Genomic DNA, 15,643 nt, shown 5'->3' with positions numbered 1-15,643 from the left:
TCAGCTGCTCCTGGCTAACACTTTCTCCAGTACCTCAGTAAAGCGGTACTAATGGTGAACACTGGGATGACTCATACTAGTGGCATGGTGTCTGTGTTTGCTGTGCCTGTGTCTCAATAAATTCCTATATTTTTTGTAATACACTCCATTAGCTGTTCAGTCACTTTCAGCATTGTTTTTACTTGTAGTTTTAAATGCTGAGCCTACCAATTGATCAATTAACCAACCAACAATCAAAGACTCCAAAGCCTTTTAATACTCAGGAGAGATATCCAAATTGGATCAACTCCTCTGGCCGACATTTGTGGTTCTCCAGGTGGTTAGAACAGGTATGCAGCCCCCTTCAGAGAGACCTCTGCTTAGGCCTATTTCTATCACATGTGCCACATAGTTTGGATTGAATCAGCAATATGAGTATTTCAATAATAAGTATAGTACAAGTGACGAGAATACAAAACCCTTCAGCTGCTGATAGGGCTTTACACTTTTTGTTTAAAATTTGCTCTGAACCAGCTACCGCTTGAATGCCTTATAGGAAAAGAGTGGCAGGGTTATTTCAAACAATCATCTCCTTGAAAGGGATAAGAAAAGATGAACCTTGGTGTGATTATGTAATAATCATAGCCAAGAGGGGGGGCCCCAAAAAGGGATTTGGAATGGGGCCCAGAACTCAAGGTGTCCAGGAAATGTTAGAAAAATATATATGATGGCCTCCCCCATCCCTCCCACAGGTGTGAGTTGTGCACATGAAACAGGACCATACAGAGCTCTTTTGTACAGCCACAGCTTTGCAGCTAACCTCTGGCATGATCATTTAACATATCTATGACCTTTAAGTGGTTTCATAGATATGTTAAATAGCTGTGGCCATGCTTTGAGCCAGGGGGATGGAAGTGACTTCCACCCAATGTGTAACTGGGGGGCAGCTCCCCCTGGTTATAGTGCCTGTGTGAGAGCTTGGAGAAGACTGGCCCCATGCGATGGGGCCACACGTGCCCAGACTCATTATGGTGGCCCAGAAAAGCTGAAAGAATACAGGAATACTGGCAGGTATAACTGATTGTAGGAGGAGTCAGAAATGGGGCTGCAGAGGAAGATTGGCATGGGGATTTAAACCCAGATGTGGCAGCCATGAGAGGGGAGAACCATGCAGCTTTGGCAAAGTGGGGACCATGTGACTTTGGGGTGCTTCCTTTTGCCGCATGGCTTAGGAAGCAGGAGAGACTTTGCCTGGAAGAAAAGGGGTGCAAGGACACTTGCTGGTGGGCCATGAGAAGGTGCCACATGGCTTTGGAATAACTGGAGATCATAGCAGTGACACAGCTGATGGTGCTGGGAGCCTGAATCACGGACTTCTACTTCTTTTCCTGAGATATGGTACCCCAGATTAGGGCAGAGGGAGAAAGAAGGACTGTATGCATCTGTGGGTATCCCCCAGGACTTTAATATTTTAATGAAGACATTAAGTCACTACTCTAAGTCTGTATGGCTTTAAATAAATATTTTCTTTCTTTTTCACAAATCTCTGGCATTGAGAAACTTCTTTCCTGTGGTGGTGGGCATAGCAAATCTAATGGGGAGTCCTTTTGGTAATAGTATATCATACTCCCCTTGGGTCTGTTCTGTTACAATTGCTCCAGCTCAAAGAATATCTAAAACTGTGTCTCTGTTTCTCTGCATTATATTTATTTCCTCTTTGGTCTCCTGTGTTATCCTCCTGGACAGATGTGTAACAAGGCATGGAAAAGAGAGGCGTTTTTGATAGGGAGAGTATGAAAGAAGGTAGATTCGTGGTTCCTCTCCTTCCTGGTAATGTACCAGCAATTAAAAACCCAGAAGTGGTCATGGTGCCTCCTATTCTAAGCAGTGAGATCTTTCTTGTCACCAAGTACGCAGAAGTCATAGCTAACTCTTTTTTCTCTTCTTGGAAAGTATTGTTTGTGGTGGTGAAGTGGCTTATTGACAGAAGTAAATACCTGGGGATATATAGCATGTATAGCTAGAAGTTGGAAGGTTACCTGTTTTATATGACAGGTATTGTTACATGTAAATATCACCATTTAAAGATGGATGGTGATTGGTTTGGCTTCCTTTACATATTTAGTGAACCCAAACTATCACTGGTTCCTATTTTAAGATCAAAACAAAAAGAAAAACATGGAGTCAGTAACTTATATAAAGCCTAAAGGGTTTGATTTCATATTACATGAGATAGAAATCTGCTAATAGGCAAAATAGTCATATTTCACTTTACAATTTAATTACATAAAAGATACAAAGTTCTTGCCCTTTTGTGTTTCATGAATGCTATTAAAATTTAATTGAACATTTGTATATATTAATAATATAACAGAAATATATATATGTACTCATATATTATGACTAGATGGGACCAGAAAAAATTAATGTGACAAAATGTTTTTCAATTTACTGTTAAATATACTTTATATAAAGATATATAAAGATACCTGTGAAGAGACTGTGAAACTTTAGTCTATTGTAACCTGCTTAGGATCCCTTATTGAAGAAGTAGAAAGAAGAAAAGATATAATATTTTACTTGATAACTAAAGAGAAAATGAATAGTATATGGTTTAAACTGTTTCTTGCATTAAAAGTAATTCAGTCTAGCTCTGGCTGGTGTGGTTCAGTGAATTGAGTCCTGGCCTGTGAACCAAAGGGTTGCCAGTTCTATTCCCAGTCAGGGCACACATCTGGGTTGCAGGCCAGGTTCCCAATAGAGGGCACATGGGAGGCAACCACACATTGATGTTTCTCTCCCTCTCTTTCTCCCCACCTTCCCCTCTCTCTAGAAATAAACAAATAAAATCTTAAAAAAAAATAAAAAACCCCTAATTCAATCTTTGACTTTGTAGCACTGAATGTTTGTTGACTATTTCTTACTCCTGAACCAGCTGGCATGAAGACCTAGACCCTTTAGTATTTTCCAAGTAACATATTGAGTGAACATTTACTCTTTAGTGTGTATGTATGAAAACTGCTTCCTGTTTTTTAGACCAGCGCCTCCACCATCATACAATGGAAGCTGTCACCTTTTTGGCTGCAGTGATTGGTCTAGGGGTGGACATCTTATCCATGTGGGCTAGTGATAAAATCCCCTGTGGTCTCAGTGAGGTGGGAAAGCTGTGGGAATTAGGGCCTGGAGCTTCTGAGTGTCTTATTTCCTGTCACTGACAAGAACTGGGGACAATATTATGCAGTGGAAGTGATGTGTGACTTCTCAGAAAGGTCTTAAGATCTTGTGGTTTCTTCTCATTTTCTCTTGGAATGCTCTATCATCATACTAGAAATCAGAGCCACCCTGCTAGAAAGGTCACGTGGAATAGAACTGAGACACCCCAGCCAACAGCCCTAGCTAATCGCTAGGGAATGAGACAGGGAATGAGATCATGCTAGACCTCTAGCTCTAGTTGACCTACCAGGTGATTGCAGCCATATGAGTGACCTCATAAGTGGACGTATCAGAGGAACTGCCCACCTGAGCCCAGCCTAAACTGCAGAATTATGAACAAATGCAAATGTATTTCTTGTAGGAAGGGAAAATGGATGAATCAAGGCAGAGTGGAGTAAGTGCAAGAACAATGTTCTGCAGTAGGAAAGAAGTGGTGGAATTTAATCAATAAAGAAAGGAAATAGACACATGGGAGAGTTACTCGTCTATAACATAAAGGAAGACAGGATATGTGGGTACACCTGAAGATCAGCAGGCAGTTTTGGTGGGGAGTACTTCAAAATTCTCTTCTTTTTTTAATATAGTTTATTGATTATTCTATTACAGTTGTCTCATTTTACCCCTTCACTCCCCTCCCCCCCAACACCCCCTCCTATTCACATCCCCCCGCTTTAGTTCATGTCCATGTGTCATAAGGTCTTTAGCTTCTACATTTCCCATACTATTCTTGTTCCCCCCCCCGTCTATTTTCTCCCTACCCTCTATGCTACTTATTCTCTGTACCTTTACCCACCCCTCCTCCTCCCACTCCCCTGTTGCTAACCCTCCATGTGATCTCCATTTCTGTGGTTCTGTTCCTGTTCTAGTTGTTTGCTTAGTTTCTTTTTGTTTTAGTGTGGTTGTTAATAACTGTGAGTTTGCTGTATTTTTACTGTTCATATTTTTTATCTTCTTTTTCTTAGATAAGTCCCTTTAACATTTCATAAATAAGGGCTTGGTAATGATGAACTCCTTTAACTTGACCTTATCTGAGAAGCACTTTCTCTGCCCTTCCATTCTAAATGAAAGCTTTGCTGGATAGAGCAATCTTGGATGTAGGTCCTTGCCTTTCATGACTTGGAATACTTCTTTCCAGCCTCTTCTTGCCTGTAAAGTCTCTTTTGAGAAATCAGCTGACAGTCTGATAGGAACTCCTTTGTAGGTGACTGTTTCCTTATCTCTTGCTGCTTCTAGAATTCTCTCCTTCATTTTAATCTTGGCTAATGTAATTACAATGTGCTTTGGTGTGTTCTTCCTTGGGTCTGACTTCTTTGGGACTCTCTGAGGTTCCTGGCCTTCCTGGACATCTATTACCTTTGCCAGAATGGGGAAGTTCTCCTTTATTATTTGTTCAAATAGCTTTTCCACTTGTTGCTCTTCCTTTTCTCCTTCTGGTACCTCTATAATTCAGATGTTGGAACGTTTAAAGATGTCCTGGAGGTTCCTAAGCCTCTTCCTCATTTTTTTGAATTCTTATTTCTTCATTCTTTTCTGATTGTATGTTTTTTTCTTCCTTCTGGTCCACTCCATTGAGTTGAGGCCCAGTTTTCTTTCCATCACTATTGGTTCCCTGTGCATTTTCTTCATTTTACTTAGTGTAACCTTCATTTTTTCATCTAATTTGCAACCAAATTCAACCAATTCTGTGAGCATCCTGATCACCAGTGCTTTGAACTGTGCATCTGATAGGTTGGCTGTCTCTCAGTTGCTTAAAAGTACTGTTGCAGTGCTTTCAATTCTGTTTGAGCCATTTCAATTCTGTTTGAGCCATCTCCCCCACCTCGCCCCTTTGGTCTGGTCGTGCCTGTTATGTGTGAGGGGCAGAGCCTTAGGTGTTCATCTGGGTGGTGCAACCCACGTCGCTGTATGTGGGGGAGGGGTCTGAGAGGGAACAATGGTGCTTGCTGTGCTCTCTGCCAGATTTCAGTCACTCCCGCCACTTCCTACCAGCAACTAGGCCCTTCTTGTGCTGATTCCTGGGAGGCTGGGCTTGTGTATGTTCTAGGACCCTGTGGGTCTCTCCAATGAACTCTCATGTGAGGCTGGGAGTCTTTTCCAGAACCTCAACCCCCACAGGTGTTTTCAATCAGTGGTTTGAGGCTTTATTTCCCTATGCTGGGACGCTGGGTTTCGCTATCTGTCTTACTCCCCAGTTTTGCCTGGTTTATCTGCACGTGAATGTGGGACCACCTGGTTTGACAGCCACCTTGTACTCCAAGCCCCTCCACAAACTGCTACCTTGCTGGCTCTGCCCACTGCCACTTTGTCATGAGTCCTCTTCACTGGACTGCCCAACTCTGCCCCTCCTACTGGTCTGGATGGATGTTTCTTCTTTAATTCCTTGGTTGTTGGACTTCCATACAGTTCAATTTTCTGTCAGTACTGGTTGGTTTTTTGTTTCTAAATTTTTGTTGTCCTTATTTTGGTTGTGCAAGGAGGCACAGTGTTGTCTACCTATGCCTCCATTTTGGCCAGAAGTTCAAAATTCTCTTCTGATTACTTAATTTTCTTAAGGTGAAGATATAAAGGTGATAGGGAGTTGAAAAGTTTAAAGCTAAAAGAGGTGTGTTTTGAAGAGTGGGAGAGAAATTAACTATGGAAATTTGGTAGGATAACAGGGAAGGAAAAGAGGCCCCTTGAAGTCAGTGTATCTATACTTAACTGAGACCTGTGAATGGTGTGTTTTTATTCAGACGTATTAGAAGCTTAGGTTTAGGTCTGGAGTAGGTAGATGTAGGGAACCGTTTTACATGGTGTGGAAATGTAGCTCAGCACTTATGTGGAAAACCAGTGAGGAGTGAGTTGGCACACAGAACCATGCCTGCGGAGAGGTTTTCCCATGGGGAATCAGGCCTGCATTGTACCTAGACTGTTATGAGACTTGCTTTTGCTAAAACTCCCTCAGCCAGAATTGAGGTAGCAAGTACTTACTGTAACTTCCTAAAGTCTGTGCTAAACCTCCCAAGTATGGAATGTAACTGGTTCAACCACTCCCCCCCCCCCATCTGTAATATCCTTCTCTTTGAAGTAATTAGCAACATTCTTTCCTTTGTTATCTGTAAAAGGTAATCACCTGCAGTGAACCTTTGCATAGTAAATGAGGACCATCCTCAATGTGATGTACCCAGAGAAGCAATAAAAGCCTGTCCAGACAGGGGCCGACACCCTCTCACCCTCTTTCTCTCAGAGAGTGGCCATGCGGTCCCTTTTTCTCCACAGGACTTCTGTTGTCTATGTGTATTTGTTCACTAGCAGCCACAACATACATGGATCCTGCAGATCAGGATCCTAATCAGGTATAAAGTTGTATTTAATTATGATTGAGGCTTCGAGTATGATGAAGTGAGTCAGGGTCAAGATAATTGGACATATGTGCAGGAGAGTGGTTACAATGATACCCATTGAATACAGCCAATAAAATGGGAAAGTGAGGGTGGGAGATAGGCTAGACTTTTGGAAAAGGGGTAAGTAAATGAACTGAATACAACCATATGAGGTTAGGTACCAACTGTGTTATCTTTTAGCTCCTGATTCTAGTATGCATTATGATCTTGGAAAAATTATTTTTTTTTACCAATTTCTACAGTCAGTGGTTGTGCTAGAATAAACTCTAAGATTTCTTTGCAACTCTAACAATCTGTTGTTCTATGATTACACAAAAAAGTATCATAATATAGACACTACTCAGGAATAGATTCAGTTTTATAACAAAAATAATGGCCAACTTCTGCTAAATTTTTTCACCTAAGGTTAATTAATCACCTCACTCATTTATTATATTCTTTTTGGATGGCTGCTGCACAGATAAGGATTTTTGGAATAGAGATAAAGTAGAACATCTAGAATCACTGGAAGTTGGCCTAGTGGACAAAACTACACTTTGGGAGGTAGGAATGTTAGGTTTCTGTCTTGTTCTAACTCTGTTTTTCTTTTTGTATAAGATATAATCATTGCTCATTATGGTTTATTAAAAGTTCTGAGAGACTGTGATTTGTGCTTTACCTTAGTATTTGACCAAATCTGAGCTGGATACAGAAGGCTTGTAATAGAAGAGGTATGATTGTGTTCTTTTCACTTGTCCACCAGAATCTGCGTTAGATAATGGCAGTCAGGATGACATTTGAGGAGATGTGAAAGTGAATAAAACTTTTTTTAATGGCCTACTCAAAGGCTGTCATAAAAAAAAAGAAAGAAGAAGCTTTTGACACCCATGCCATTGCCTTTGCTAGCAATTATGACTGCTATTATACCTGACTTTGGTCATTACAACTTTGGCAATTACAGTTTCCTTAAATTTATCTATTTGCTTCCCTTCTATCTGACAGGGGTATCCAACCTGTGGGCCACATAGAAGCCCAGGATGGCAATGAATGCAGCCCAACACAAAATCATATATTTACTTAAAAACTTTTTTATGCTCTTCAGTTTTCATTTAGTGTTTGTATATATAATGTGTGGGCCAAGATAACTCTTTTCCTTCCAATGTGGCCCAGAGATGCCAAAAGGTTGGACATCCCTGTTAGTATATTCTCAATATAGAAGCAAGTAATGATCATTAAAAAAAATAAACCAGGTCATTTCACTCTCCTTTTTGAAGTCTTCCATTGCCTTTCCATTAGATTTAGAGTAAAATCCAGATTCCCCATTTCCATCTTCAAGATCTTATAGGAACTGGCCCATACTTTTTCTCTGACCTCATCTTGAACCAATCTTCTCTTCATATACTCTGCTCTAGATACACTAGCCTTTTACTGTTGCAAAAACATGTAGAATTCTTCCTGATCTCAAGAATTGGCACCACTGGGTCTCTTTACTTGGAAAGTTCTTTTAGACCCTCAGGGCTGAATTTATCTTTGTGTATCTTCTGGTTTTCTGTCTCCCTTTGAACTATATAAAAATATATGCTATGTACTTGTATATTTCATTGGCTGGTGTAACCTTGGTGCCCAGGAAAGTACTGGATAGGACTCAACAAACACATTGTAATAAAAAAAGAAAAAAGAGCCCTCAAAAGTAAATGGAGTAGAATGTAGCTTGTTTAGAGTTAGTTGAGGGGGCATGAGGCTGGGCTTGTGTATCCCAAATTACTGACCATATTGTTTACTTCATGAATAAAGCTTTACTTTTTTGAGTCTTCAAAGATGTGTAGCCTTCAAAATTTCCCTGTTGAAATGCAGGTAACCTTGTAAGTTCATTTCTCAAATCAACTCATATTTTGGTTCTTAGTGACCCTCTAAGGAGAAATAGGATACAGGATGTGCAAATGACAGTGTCAAGAGTGGTGGGTAAAAAAACCCCCAAAACAAAACAAAATAAAAATAGAGCCAAAAGGGAAATGGAAACAGAGAGAAGAAATCGGGACAAAAAAGATGAAAAGGTGGTGAGAGGAGAATTACAATTAGAATTTTGTCTAGAATGGGAACACTTTTTGTTTCACAATCTATGGGACAGTGATAATATTGACAACTGGTACTTTATATTTCCAAGTATCAGAAAGTTTTTTTAAAGCAGATTCTTTTTTTTACTTCTATTTTTATTTATTTATTTTTCTTGGTTTATTTTTTCCTAATCAATTTTATTTACTTTTTAATATTTATTTATTTTTATTGTTGTCTAAGTACAGTTGTCAATTTCCCCCCCACCCACCCCCACTTCCTACCCTTAATCCTATCCCCCTTTGGCCTCTTTAAAAGCATAGTTTTTTATGGTTACAAATAAATTAAGAAACAAGGGAAAGCTATGCATTTTCAGTTAAGAAAATAAAAGGTGGAAGCAACTATTACATAAATCAATATATGCTGCTCAGCATGAGTATTGCAAGGAAAAATTTGGTGTCTTATAATGTTGCAGTTACTATGGTGACAATGCATTTTTAATGGCACCATTAAATGGTAGTATAACTACTTGTAACTAAGGAGTTCTGAATAGTCACAGCTGTGTTGTTTGGAGCTTACATTTTTTATCTCCAGGATGGTCTTTAAAGACTTCAAAATAAAAGTGTTGTATAACAGAACACCACTTTGCTATATAATATACATACTTTTTAGAAATGGAGAGCACTTTAGAGAATGTTGGTTTTCCCATTACACCTCACATACATGCACACACACAAGTGAACACATATATATGTGCATAGTTTATAGACAAAGATATGAAGACAAAGATTAAGTAGCTTTTTCAACTCATTTAGCTAGTGACAGAATTAGGTTGAGAACTTAGGTTTTCTGACTCTTAAAATAGTTTCTTCCTATCTTTGCATACTGCCTTTTCCCCAGCACAATACTACATGCAATGTACTTAAAATTTTCACACATCAAAATTGGTAAGCAGTTGCAATGAGTTTATATCACCCTGTTGGGTTGGTAGTTAAGACCCATATGAAAGAGGAATGAATGAGTAATGTAATTTAGAGTCTATAGATAAAATTCAACAGGTCATAAACCCTTTAAAATTGTTTGCAAATGTGTGTGTGCATATGTTCATTTTTCTAATTAGAGATTCATAACATTCTCAAGGAGTTTGTAACCTCTCCCCAAATAAGGTTTTTTTCCCATTTAGGATATCAAAATGTACAAAAAAAGCAAAAGTGGATTGCATATTGAGAACAATATTTAAGAGATAAAAGATTAATATCCTCAATTTGTAAAAAGCACATACACTTCAATCAAAACATCGAGACCCAGTTGAAATTAGAGTGAAGGAAGTGAAGGGAAAATATGCACACATGAAATGCAAATAGCTAATATGAATTTGTCCATTCTTATTAGTTATCAATAAAATACAGATTAAAATAATTTTTTTACTATTTTCATCCAACAAATTAGCACAGAATAAAAGCAACTGAGATAATATTGTATATGGTGGGATAAACAGATTTCTCTACTGGTATTGGAATTGTAAATTGGTGCAAAGGTTTTGTAAATTAAATCAATAATTTAAGAGCCTGAAAAGTGTTTATAACCAATAATTTAAATTCTAAAGACATAGTTCCATTCTAAGGCAATAATAAATGCTCACCAAAATTTGTGTATAAAAGTATTTCTCCTAATGTTATTCAAAATAGTTAAACATAAGAAAGAGTACAGAGTATGAATCTAATAAATTGTCTTGAAAATTTTATTAATGATATAAAAAACTCTTATTATGTTTAAAACACTGAGACTTATAAAACACTTGTACAATATAATTTCTATTATATAAATAAATTTAAAATACTAGAAGAAAGTATACTAAAATATATAATGGTTATCATTTGGATTATGGGGTTGTTATTTATTTTTGTTTTATTTTTTGTACTTGTGTGTTTTCTCAGATTTCTGGGGTAAATTTATATAGTATCAGAAATAAAGTAAAAGTTATTTAAAGTTTTGCTAAACTTATTTCTTATATTCAGTTGTTCTGACTTGGAAAAAAATCTGTTTTCCTAAAGGATGGTAGAAACTAGAAAGACATCTTTTGAAAAAATTCTTACTAAAATGAAATAAAATTTGACTTTGTTTCTTTATTTAAAAATTATCTATGCAATCTACTATTTGGGCCAGATGCTTGGGAAACACAGATGAAAGGCATTGTACCTTTCATGTCATCACAATTTATGGTCTTCCAAGAAAGATAGGTGTGTGTTAACCATACTACAATAGCTCATAAGTACCCTGTAATATGGATACATAAAGGAAGAAATGATGCAGTCTTCCTGAGGAAGTAGAAGGAGTGGATAACATTTGATTCCAGTCTTGAGGGATAGCTCATAAGGTGGGCAGAAGTGAAAGAAACTTACCCACAAAGGGAAGGGGATGTGTTAGCATGGGGCATGAAAGGGCTGTAGTATTTAGCGAACAGGTCCCTTCAGTTTGGCTAGAAAGCTAAACAAAGGCCAACTGTTGAAAGACCTTTGTAAAATATCTGGACCCAGTCTTGTGAGTACAAAAGTGTCATGAAAGTCACTGAGTGAGTTATTAAGTTGATGATCAGATTTGATCAGAAAATGAATATGTAAATGAATAATATTAACCACACAATAGAAATAAAAATTCAATAATGCTTTTAGTATTTTTAAGGAAACAATACTCAATATGGTAGAACTTTAAAAAAATTTCAAGTTCTGGCTGTTGCTGGTGTGGCTCAGTGGATTGAGCACCAGCCTGCAAACCAAAGATTCTTGGGTTCAATTTCCAGTCAGGGCACATGCCTGGCTTGCAGGTCAGGCCCCCCAGTGGAGGGACATTTGAGAGGCAACCACACATTGCTGTTTCTCTCCTTTTCTTTCTCCCTCCCTTCCCCTGTCTCTAAAAATAAAGATTAAAAAAATTCAAGTTCTATCAAAGTGCTATTTTATACTGCATTATTCCACAGAGAGTGTTTGATATTTCATATTGGGGACACCACAGTGTTAATAAAACAAACCAGTTCCCTGTTAATTTAGTTAGTAGACACAAGAGTTTGTTTTGTTGCTGTTGGCTCAATGAGGAAGTTTATAACTATATCTGTTATTTTAAAAAGGTGTTTCCATGTTGGAAGATTTGGGCTGCATCCATACCAAATCTTAACTTTAAATTGATCAAAGTGCAGTTCCTCTGCATGTGTTTGCTTTCAGTGTCCAGTGAAGCCCGGTGGTAATCCTTGTGATAAGAATGTTATCAGATGGTCCCAGAACCTCTGGCCATCTTTCCTTGGCCCAAGTATTATTCCTGATTTCTGTCCCTTTTTCTTCCTTTCTTCCCTAATAAAATGTTTTACAGTTATTATTTTGATATTTTTATTTATTTAAAAAATTGTGACATAATTGACATTTTGTTAGTTTAGGAGTAAAACATACTGATTTGATATATGTACACATTGTGAAGTGATTAGCACAATAAGTTAACATCTGTAACCACACATTTAAATTTTTTTTTCTTGCAATAAAAACTTTTAAGATTTATTCTCCCAGCAATTTTCAAATATACAATACAGTATTATTAATACTATGCAATACATTACATTCCCATGCATTATTTTATATGTGAAAGCTTGTACATTTTGATCACCTTCAATCCATTTTGCCTGCTCCTTACCCCCACTTTGGCAATCAGGAATCTGATCTCTGTATCTATGAATTCAGTTTTTTTAGGTGTCCATATATAATTGAGTTCATGCAGTTTTTGTCTTTCTGTCTCACTTATTTCACTTAGCCTACCACTCTCAAAGTCCATCCATGTTGTCACAAATGGCAGGGTTTTCTTCTTTCTTTTTTTTAGTTTATTTTTAAATTTTATTTTAATCATTGCTCAAGTACAGTTTTCTCCTTTTTACTCCCAATCCAGCCCCCCTGCCCCCCTCCCCACTTCCCTCCCATTACCACCCTACCCCTAGTTTTTGTCCCTGTGTCCTTTAAATTTGTTCCCATGAACCCTTCCCTTTGTCCCCTGAAATTCCCTCTTCTCGCCCTTGTGGTCACTGTCAGCCTGCCCTCTATTTCAGTGTCTTTGGTTATATTTTGCTTGTTTCTTTGTTTTGTTGTTTAGGTTCCTGTTAAAGGTGAGATCATATGGTATTTGTCTTTCACTGCCTGGCTTGTATCGCTTAGCATAATGCTTTCCAGCTCCATCCAAGCTGTTGCAAAGGGTAGGAGCTCCTTCTTTCTTTCTGCTGCATAGAATTCCATTGTGTAAATGTACCATGGTTTTTTGATCCATTCATTTACTCATGGGCATCTTGGTTGCTTCCAGCCCCTAGCTATTGTAAATTGTGCTGCTATGAACATTGGGATGCATAGGTTCTTTTGGATTTGTGTTTTAGTCTTCCTAGGATAGAGTCCCAGTAGTGGAATTGCAGGGTCAAAAGGCAGATCCATTTTCAGTTTACTGAGGAAGTTCCATACTGCTTTCCATAGTGGTTGTACCAGTCTGCAGTCCCACCAGCAGTGCAGTAGGGCCCCCTTTTCTCCACAACCTCTCCAACACTTGTTGTTTGTTGCTTTGTTTATGATGGCCATTCTGACTGGTGTGAAGTGGTATCTCATTGTGGTTTTAATTTGCATCTCTCTGATAACTAGCGATATTGAACATCGTTTCATGTGTCTTTGGATTTTCTGTATGTCCTCCTTGGAGAAGTGTCTGTTCAAGTCCTTTGCCCACTTTTTAATTGGATTCCTTGTCTTCTTAGAGTGGAGTTGTATAAGTTCTTTATATATTTTGGAGATTAAACCCTTGTCTGAGGTATCATTAGCAAATACGTTTTCCCATACAGATGGTTCTCTCTTTTTTTTTTTTTTTTTTAAAGATTTTATTTATTTATTTTTAGGGAGGGAAGGGAGGGAGGGAGGGAGGGAAAGGGAGAGGGGGAGAGAGAGAGAGAGAGAGAGAGAGAGAGAGAGAGAGAGAGAGAGAGAGAGAGAGAGAGAGAGAGAGAAACATCAATGTGCGGTTGCTGGGGGTTATGGCCTGCAACCCAGGAATGTACCCTGGCTGGGAATCGAACCTGGGACACTTTGGTTCCCAGCCCGCGCTCAATCCACTGAGCTACGCCAGCCAGGGCTCAGATGGTTCTCTTTTAATTTTGATACTGTTTTCTTTAGCTGTACAGAAGCTTTTAATTTTGATGAAGTCCCATTTGTTTATTCTTTCCTTTATGTCCCTTGCTCTAGAGGACAAGTCAGTAAAAAAGTTTCTGCATGAAATATCTGAGATTTTCCTACCTATGTTTTCCTCTAGGACTTTAATGGTGTCATGTTTTATATTTAAGTCTTTTATCCACCTTGAATTTATTTTTGTATATGGTGTAAGTTGGTGCTCAAATTTCATTTTTTTGCACGTGGCTGTCTAGTTCTCCCAACACCATTTCTTGAAGAGGCTATTTTTACTCCATTTTATGTTGCTGCCTCCTTTGTCAAATATTAATTGACCATAGAGACTTGGGCTTATTTCTGGGCTATGGGCCTGTTTTTATGCCAGTACCAGGCTGTTTTGATTACAGTGGCCTTGTAGTATAGTTTAGTGTCGGGTATTGTGATCCCTCCTACTTTACTCTTCTTTCTCAAAATGACAGCAGCTATTCGGGGTCATTTATGATTCCATATAAATTTTTGAAGTGTTTGTTCTATGTCTGTGAAATATGCCATTGGTACTTTAATGGGAATTGCATTGAATGTGTAAATTGCTTTGGGTAGTATGGACATTTTGATGATATTAATTCTTCCAATCCACCAACACGGTATATGTTTCCATTTGTTTGTGTCTTCCTTGATTTCTTTCCTCAGTGTTATGTAGTTTTCTGAATGCAGGTCTTTTACCTCTTTGGTTAGGTTTATTCCTAGATAGTTTATTTTTCTTTTTGCTATTTCAAATGGGATTTTTTCCCTGAACTCTGCTTCTGCTGTTTCATTGTTGGTGTACAGAAATGCCTTTGATTTCTGGATATTGACTTTGTATCCTGCTGTTTTGCCAAATTCATTTATTAGGTCAAGCAGTTTTTTTGGTGGAGTCTATAGGATTTTCTGTGTACACTATCATGTCATCTGCAAACAGTGACAGTTTTGTTTCCTCCTTTCTGATTTGGATGCCTTTCATTTCTTTTTCTTGTCTGATTGCTGTGGCCAAAACTTCCAGTACTATATTGAATAGAAGTGGTGAAAGTGGACAGCCTTGTCTTGTTCCTGATCTTAGTGGAAAAGATTTTAATTTTTGCCCATTGAGTATGATGTTGTCTGTAGGTCTCTCATATATGGCCTTTATTATGTTGAGGAATGCTCCCTCTATTCCCACTTTGCCGAGTGTTTTTATCACGAATGGGTGCTGTACCTTCTCAAATGCTTTTTCTGCATCTATTGATATAATCGTGTGGTTTTTGTCTTTGCTTTTGTTTATGTGATGTATTACATTTACTGATTTGCGAATATTCTACCATCCTTGCATCCCTGGAATGAATCCCACTTGGTCATGGTGTATGATCTTTTTAATGTATTGTTGGATGCGGTTTGCCAGTGTTTTGTTGAGGATTTTAGCGTCAATATTCATCAGTGGTATTGGCGTCAAGTTTTCTTTCTTTGTTGTGTCTTTATTTGGTTTTGGAATCAGGATGATGTTGGGCTCATTAAAAGAGTTTGGGAGACTCCCATCTTTTTGGATTTCTTGGAATAGTCTGTGAAGGATAGGGGTTAGCTCTTCCTTAAATGCTTTGTAGAATTCTCCTGTGTAAACATCTGGTCCAGGGCTTTTGTGTTTGGGAGTTTTTTTGATTACTGCTTCAATTTCTTTTGTTGTTATTGGTCTGTTCAGGCTTTCTGCTTCTTTTTCATTGAGTTTTGGAAGATTATATTTTTCTAGAAATTTGCCCATTTCACCTAGGTTTTCAAATTTCTTGGCATACAGTTCTTTGTAGTAATTTCTCACAATCCTTTGTATTTCTGTGGTATCTGTTGTAATCTCTCCTCTTT

The sequence above is a fragment of the Phyllostomus discolor genome, chromosome 9 (genome assembly GCF_004126475.2).
Source record: "Phyllostomus discolor isolate MPI-MPIP mPhyDis1 chromosome 9, mPhyDis1.pri.v3, whole genome shotgun sequence".
Taxonomy (NCBI): domain Eukaryota; kingdom Metazoa; phylum Chordata; class Mammalia; order Chiroptera; family Phyllostomidae; genus Phyllostomus; species Phyllostomus discolor.
This window is presented reverse-complemented; position numbering follows the sequence as displayed.